We start from the raw sequence: 7584 nt of genomic DNA, 5'->3' as shown, positions 1-7584 counted from the left end.
CTTGAAACGAACAAAAATCACTACAAACAAGAGTTTGGGTATGACCTCCTTCTCTCACTGTAAAAGTCTAAAACCTACTACGTCATTGGCGCTTTACTGAAAACTATATGGGTCTTTAACAGTCTTGGAAAGTATAAAGAATATCAAACTGAATATTTGATGCATGATGATGTTAATTGTTGAAGATCCATCAGTTCAAGAATTTATTTCACTGTAATTTTATTTTTATTTTCAGTGCTGTAAGAACTGGAAAAGAAAATATTTGTAATATAATTCGTTTTCAGTTAAGCGCCAATGACGCAGTAGGTTTTTGGTTTTTATTTACAGTTAGGAAAGGAGGCAGTATCCAAACACTTGTTTGTAGTGAAACTATATTTGTCTGTGACAACTTTAAAAAGAACTAATAAGCTAAAATGAATATTTGATGCATAATGAGATTAATTGCTGGAAGTTCGTCAGTTCAAAATGTTACTATAATTTTAATGTTTACTTTCATTATTAAGTAAAAAAGAAAATATTTGCCATAAAATTGGCTTTCAGCAAAGCGCCAATGACGCAGTAGCTTTTACGTATAGTGCTATAAGTAATACTTATAGTGCTATAATGAAAACATTTCTGAATGCAATCAACGTTCAGCTGTTTGCCCCCTAAAACACTTAAAAAGAGCTGTATTGTTTCTCAGTATGCTGTTCCATTCTCCAGGTATTATAGGAAATATTTTCAATCCTATTGCTATTGTGCTTGAAAATTTGTTCTCAATGTCAGCTGAAAAGTCGTTCAAAATAAGATACAATTGTCCAAACTGAAGTTTCGTCTCCGCAAGAAGAAAGAAAATTCTGCTCCATCCGCACTCAACTAAAAATCTTCGTCCCTAACTATCCAGTTATGTATACTGGGTACTTCACTGTGTTTGAATCTAATCTTTTATATTTCCAGAAGAAAATCTGCAATAAGAGCTATCATCGCATCCACCCATTTAACAAACATAGTGTCAAAAGTATTTCGAGGAAAGAAGGGATATATTATATTAATTTCTCCCATATCCTTCCCAAACCTCCCTCACGGAAATATAGGAGCTTTGAACATTAGAATTATCTCTTTGAGGCTTCAGGCACACTCCTCCCCCCACCTCCGCACAGATAACTCGCTTTCCTCCCTAATTTATTAATACACAAGTATACATCCCTGCTTATTATATTGTCAAGCCTCAAATAAGTCAACTTCTTTAAATGAAGTTTGAAACAAACATCTATACTATCGTTTATTAAACGGTTCGTGTAACATTTGACTTTAATATTTGGCGTAAAATTTGACTATTGGTAAAAATCTTTGCAGAAAGAATGCTTCAATTCCAGAGCCGTTGAGTTTAAAGGAGAAGTATTTTTAAAGACTTTACGACTTTGGCGCAAAGAGCGAAAGATGAGGAAAGGGCAGCCCCCCCCCCCCCTCATATATGGAATAACTTCGTTCGTTTCAAGTTTGAATTTCGCTCTTTACTTTTAGGTTGAAAAACTTTTCTTTACTTTTGTATTTTGTATTGATTTTTTTGTTTTTTTTTATTTTGTATTGATTTTTTTTTTGATGGTTGAAAAACTTTTTTTAATTTTGTAATTTTGTATTGATTTCGGGCATTTTTAGGATCGAAAGTGCCACCGTGCAGCATTTATTCCTCTGAAACTGGAAAATTCAATATATAGCTTTTCGATAACTTCCTATTGATTGGCTATCTCCGAATTTTCAATCGAAAGTATTTTCTGTCTCTGTTGCAAAATTGTTGTTTTGCCACAAACTAGCCTAAAACGCCGCTTATTGGCAGTAAAAACTGTTTTGTTTACTTTTACTGGGCACTAGAACTTTCTGAAAATTGAGGTAAATTTTCTCAGACTCGTAAATTTTGGAGGTAGCTTTAAATTTAATAAATTTTACACTTTAAAAATCTCCATAAAAAGGTGGTTCTTTTGATCTATTTATTCTTATCAAAATTCCTTTTTTTTTAAATTTCAATTTCTATCAGAAAGAGTCTCTCCTTACCGACAATTCAGTATCAAGAACGGGTAGACTAGAGAGAATTACTATTACTGTCATTGTGATTTTGTTCCATTAGACAAAAATAACTGTAATTTTCCGATTCAAAATAAGGGAATATTGTTTCGATTATAATTACGTATTGAAACAACATGTGCATTAACATGACGTTAAGTGGAAAAACACAAGTTCAATTGAGCACTAAGTTTAAAAAAAAAAAAAAAAAAAAAAAAAAAAAAAAAAATCAGATATTTGCTCCAGTGCCATTTATGAACCTCACGATTGTCAATTGAATCTCACGGAACTCAGGCCTTCTATCCCATGGTCAGTGTTAATTGGGATCAAAAATCGGCATAGTAAGGTAGCTCCTAAGTTTCGGCATCTCAAGGCAGCTGAGTTGGGATTGCACCCTCTTAATACCGGACCTCTTTCAGAGCATAAAATAAAAAAAAAAGTTTTTTCAACTAAAAGTAAGGAGCAACATCAAAACTTAATCCGAACAAAATTTATTACTTATATGAGTTGGGTCTGCCCTTCGTCAATACCTCGCTCTTTACGCTATAGTTTGAATTTTGTCCCAATTCTTTAAAAATTACTCCTGAATCAGAAAGACCGTTTAATTCGAATAAATAGCTCTTTTAAAAGTACTAAAAGCAACTTTACCTTAAAGAGCGAGGTATTGACATGGGGGCAACCCCCTCATATACGTAATAATTTTTATTTATTTTAAGTTTTAATGTTGCTCCTTACTTTCAGTTGAAAAACTTGTTTTTTTTATTTAATTTCTCGTCGTTGTTTAAGTAGTGCTTGGGATCCCCCTCTTTTGAAAATTCCCTTCCCCAAGAAAAATTTCTCCATGGAAAGTTCCTCCAACGTAACCCCGCCCCCTCTTCAACACTCACCAGAAAAATCTCTCCTGAAAGCGTCTGTATACTTTCAATAACCAATACTGTACGTAAACAACGGCGAAGTTCATAACATGTAGCCCTTCCCCTGGGGACTGTGGGGGGTTAAGTCATCCTCAAGGACATAGTTGTTAGATTTTTGAACTATACTGAACAAAATGGCTATCTCAAAATTTGGATCGGGTGACTTGGGATCTGGAGCGACACGGCTCAATAGTAACCGAAATTCTAAAAAAAACGGAATTTTGATACCAATAGATGCATAAAAAAATTAGATTTTTCTACTGATCTCAAATATATAAGTTTCATCAAGTTTAGCCTTACCCATCAAAAGTTACATGCGTGAGAAAATTTGCCTTATTTTCTAAAAAAAGCAGGAAACACCCCCTAAAAGCCATAGAACTTTAATGAAAATCACACCATCAGATTCAGCATATCAAAGAGCCCTACTATAGAAGTTTCAATCTCCTATCTGCAAAAATTTGGAATTTTATATTTTTTTCAAGAAGAAAGATCACGGATGCTTGTTTGTTTGTTTTTTCTCAGGGGTGATCGTATTGCCGCAGTGGTCCTAGAATATCGCAGGAGGGCTCATTCGAACGAAAATTAAAAGTTCTAGTGCACTTTTTAAGTGACCAAGAAATGGAGGGCAACTAAGCCCCCTCCCACACTCATTTTTCCCAAAGTCACCCGATCAAAATTTTGTGATAGCCATTTTGTTCAGCATTGTCGAAAAACACAATAACTATGTCTTTGAGGATGACTTAATCCCCCAAAGTCCCCGGGGGAACGTCTGCAAGTAATGAGATTTACCCAATGTTTATATATATTATCCTGACAGTATTTATTCAGTATTTGAACTGTGAGGATGTAAGCTGGATTATACTTTGTATTTAATTGGATTGCACAATTTGCGAAACTGTTGAAAGTAAGAAAATTACGAAATATTACAAATTTCCTGATAACAAAGTGCTATAACTTACTTACGGCTTGATCGAATACGGACTATGATCTTTGATTATCATTGAGATTATGGGAAGTAAATTTTTGGGCCCTGTCAAATGGATTTAGTGTATATTTGTCCAGTTTTGAATTTTCAACAGAGACAAATTATTAACAAGGCAGATAAGGACGCTGTTTTTAAACTAGCAGCGAAATTTTTCGAAAAAGGTGCATTTAAAGAGACTACTGAAACCTGTCGTGATGTGTTTAAAGTGGATATTCTTGAGAGGCGCCGAGGCTCACATCCAAGTGTGGCTTTTATGGCCGACTTTTACGAATTGCTATCGGACCGAATCTCGAAAGATGATCCTGTTCCACGATTTGCGATTATGGACCCGTCAGATGTTCCGGTTTTTCCAAGCGAACCAAATACTATTGTGGCATCAAGATTAAATGACTGTGTTCGAATGTTAAATTTCCTCGTTGAAAAACAAGAGTTTGTTAGCACAGATATTGATGAACAAACCTGTTTGTGGTCGTTCCTTCCTAAGCCAGAAAATACTACAGTTCCTGTTATTTTTAGTAATTTACCTGCTAGTATGCAGGCTTCCAACCCCGCCCAGCAGCGCGAGAGTAGAGAGGGGTCAGGAGGCCCCATTGCCCACCCCTGCTGCCACCTACAACTTTTTTTAACACCATATATTGGCACGAGAAACACGTGGTTTATGGTTTTTGTCAGTGAGAATTTGAAAAACAGGAATTTTGTCACATTTATGTATGTTTTCATGGATGGTTATGTGTGTGGGTCGATTTATTTGATGTTTTTCATGGATGTTTAATGGTTTTTGTCAGTGAGAATTTAAAAAACAGGAGCATTGTCACAATTATGGATTTCAACCGCAATTAATGTATTTTTTATGTTTTTCTCAGTGAGAATTTGAAAAACAGGAACTATGTCACATTTATGGATGTCAACAGCAATTTATGTCTGTTATATGTTTTTCTCAGTGAGAATTTGAAATAACAGGACCCTGCCAAATGTTATGAATTTCCCGAAAATATTTGATCTATTGTGTACATCTCAGCCAATCCACGAGTCAGTTACATCCTCCTTCCCAACTAATCAGCGGCGTGCTTACATATTAGCGGTAGATGTAATATAAAGAACGGGTTTTTTGCTCGAGTTTTATAAGTCTGTGAATAGAATTCAAAGGAGTGAGAAGATCGACCACGTGGTTTATGGTTTTCTCAGTGAGAATGAAAAAACAGGAATTTTCTCACTTGAAAAACCAAAAATTTTGTCACAGTTATGGTTGTTTTTATGGTTTTTGTCAGTGGGAATTTGAAAAAACAGGAATTTTGTCACATTTATGTCTGTTTTTATGGTTTTTGTCAATGAGAATTTGAAAAAACAGTAATTGTATAAAATTTTAGTATGTTTTTATTGTTTTTGTAAGTGAGAATTTGAAAAAACAGGAACTTTCTCACTGAGAAAACCATAAGCCACGTGGTGTAGTCACGAGTCAGAACACCTGTGCTGTCGACCTCAATTCACCTATCGTGAATCAATAATTCCCCTTAGAAACAACAAATTAATTTCCCCTTTCTTGACAGATCAATCAATCAATGACATCATCTGTCAGACTTTAAAAATTTTCGCCTAGAAATATTTCTCCAGGAATAGATCCAAATCATTAATGTCTTTGCCTCGGGAATAGTTCTACTGGTCGAACTCCAAAGGATATTAATAACCAAAGGCCATGGAAACAATTAGGCAAGAAACATCTTAGCGATGAATTGTTTTAGCGCGCGAAAAGGTTTCATATTAATTTGAAATGCGTTAGCGCAGAGATGCCAATAACAAAGGAACACGCTGAATTTACGTTTAGGGATTATTTGCGCGAAACCGTTTTAGACAGGTTATGGAACTATTTCGGCGAAACAGATAGAGACATTTTAAAAGAAGATTTTTGAAGAGATTTTAGAAGAGAATTTGAGTGTGGTCGTTATAATACACAAGTTTCATTTGAACAGTGTTGTGAGGTCCTCTAACCCAACCCCAAAGGGTTCCAATCCTCCTACCCCAACCCCGAAGGAAGCCCCCGGTCCTCAAAGCCCCCCAAACCCCCAAAGGCCCTCCACCGGTCCCCCAAAGGCCCGCCCAGACCCCCAACGGCCATCCCCAGTCCCCAACTGTACCCCACGCACCCCAAAACCCACCCTTTGTCCCAAAGGTCCTCCACCGGTTCCCCAAAGCCCCACGAGTTCCCAAAGGACCCAAGGGGTCCCAACAGACCTCAATTCGTCCCCCCAAGTCCCCCCGGCCCCCCCCGGCCCTCCCCGGGGCCCCACAGGCCCACCCCGCCCCCCACATGCCATCCCCCGCCCCCCAAAGCCCATCCCCCGGTCCCCAAAAGTCCCCCCCAGCACCCAAAAGACCACCCCCCCTCAAAGGGCCCACAGACCCTCAAAGGCTCTCCCCGAACACCCGTCTTTCGTTGATGTGTGTTGTCTGAAACCTATGATTTGGGATGTGTAGTTTGCTACTTCAGGCTTTTCTGAGCTAAGGTTTCCTAGTATTTCCTAGGTGAATGCTGTCTGAAACCAATAGTTTGGGATGAGTAGTTTGCTATTTCAGGCTTTTATGAGATAGGTATGTTAGCCTTTAGTTGGTGCGTTTTGTCTTAAAATGATGATTTTGGATATGTAGTTTGCTATTTTGACTTTTATGAGTTGGATTTCTTAGTCTTTCATAGGTGTGTGGTGTCTGAAACCTATGATTTGGGATTTGTAGTTTGCTATTTTCTACTTTTCTGATCTGGATTTCTTATCATTTCATAGGTATGCAGTGTCAGAAAATTATGATTTGGGATGTATAGTTTGCTGGTTCAGTCTTTTTTAAGCTAAGGTTTTGTAGCATTTAATAGGTGAATGTTGACTGAAACCAATAGTTTGGGATGAATAGTTTGCTATTTTTTGACTTTTCTGAGCTAGGTTTATTAGTCTTTCGTTGGTGTGTGTTGAATGAAACCTATGATTTGGGATTTTTATTTTGCTATTTTTGTCTTTTATTATCTGGATTTCTTATTCTTTCATAGGTGTGTTTTGTATGAAACTTATGATTTGTGATGTGTGGAGTGCTAATTTTGACTTTTCTGAGCTGGATTTCTTAGCCTTTCATAGGTGTTTGTTGTCTGAAACCTATAGTTTGGGATGACTAGTTTGCTATTTTTGACTTTTCTGAGCTAGGTTTCTTAGCCGTTCGTAGGTGTCTGTTTTCTGAAACCTATGATTTGGGATGTGTAATTTGCTATTTCCGACTTTTCATAAACGGATTTCTTAGTCTTTCGTAGGTGTGTGGTGTCTGAAACCTATGATTTGGGGTGTGTGGGTTGCTATTTTTTTGAATTTTCTGAGATTGATTTCTTATACTTTAGTATTTGTGTGTTGTCTGAAAAATCTGATTTTTTTTTGTTATTTTTATATTTTAGACTTTTCTTATCTATATTTCTTAGCCTATCATATGTGTGTCATTTCAGAAAATTATTATTTGCTAGGTGTAGTTTGCTTTTTGGACTTTTCAGAGCTAGGATTCTTAGTCACTCATAGGTGTTTGTTGTCTGAAACTTCGGGTTTGAAATGAGTAGTTGGCTATTTCAGACTTTTCTGAGCTAAGGTTTCTTAGTATTTCGTAGGTGAATGCTGTCTGAAA

The sequence above is a fragment of the Artemia sp. Qi Xiang Cuo genome, chromosome 7 (genome assembly GCF_049724085.1).
Source record: "Artemia sp. Qi Xiang Cuo chromosome 7, ASM4972408v1, whole genome shotgun sequence".
In the NCBI taxonomy this organism is placed as follows: Eukaryota; Metazoa; Arthropoda; class Branchiopoda; order Anostraca; family Artemiidae; genus Artemia; species Artemia sp. Qi Xiang Cuo.
The sequence above is the reverse complement of the archived record's forward strand: the minus strand, read 5'-3'. Positions refer to the sequence as shown.